The following is a 541-nucleotide window of genomic DNA, read 5'->3' as shown; positions in this document are numbered from 1 at the left end:
CCGCGGCCACCGGGGGAGAGGGAGCTTTTAGCAGAACCTGCCTCCGACGTGGATTCCCTGCCCGGCACTCGGCGGCCTCCGCCGGGGTAGGAAGCTTGGGGTGTCCGGCGGGGCTCAGAAGGGGACTGGCCGGCCCTGCAGCAGCCTTAGGTCTGCTTGGAAATCAGGCTGAGCTTCGCGCCCAGCCTTGGCCGGGGAGCCCTGGGCACCCCTCCTCCCAGTCCGTTCCCCACTCCTCCCTCCGGCGCCCTCCCTGCGGTTGATCTGCCTCTTCCCACTTCTCCTTCGGGCAGCCCCAGGCAGAGCTGCAGCCCCTTGCATTTATTGCATGGATCTGGGCAACTTGGGGCGCCTCGGCATTTTACAGCCCCCCCGCCCCGCCCATCGTGTTTGACTGTGTGGCAGGTTTTGCAGGCAGGTATTAAGGGGCCCAGCTGCAATTGTGCAGCGGCTGCGTTTGTTTCTTGTCAAGATTTATTTGGGCGAGTAGTAACTTCCTTGGCCGCGGCTGGGCGCGAGGAGCCGCGGTGCGTGGCGGGGG

At 65.6% G+C, this 541-nt stretch overlaps 1 protein-coding gene across 1 annotated transcript in view; it reads left to right on the top strand.

Annotated features, from left to right (window-relative positions):
* EBF3 (early B-cell factor 3) overlaps positions 1-541 on the top strand; it is a 127956-nt gene that overhangs the window by 1069 nt on the left and 126346 nt on the right. The gene's annotated exons all lie outside the window — the stretch shown is intronic.

This window comes from Colobus angolensis, unplaced genomic scaffold (assembly GCF_000951035.1).
Source record: "Colobus angolensis palliatus isolate OR3802 unplaced genomic scaffold, Cang.pa_1.0 Scaffold204, whole genome shotgun sequence".
Taxonomy (NCBI): Eukaryota; Metazoa; Chordata; class Mammalia; order Primates; family Cercopithecidae; genus Colobus; species Colobus angolensis.
The sequence above is the reverse complement of the archived record's forward strand: the minus strand, read 5'-3'. Positions and strand labels throughout refer to the sequence as shown.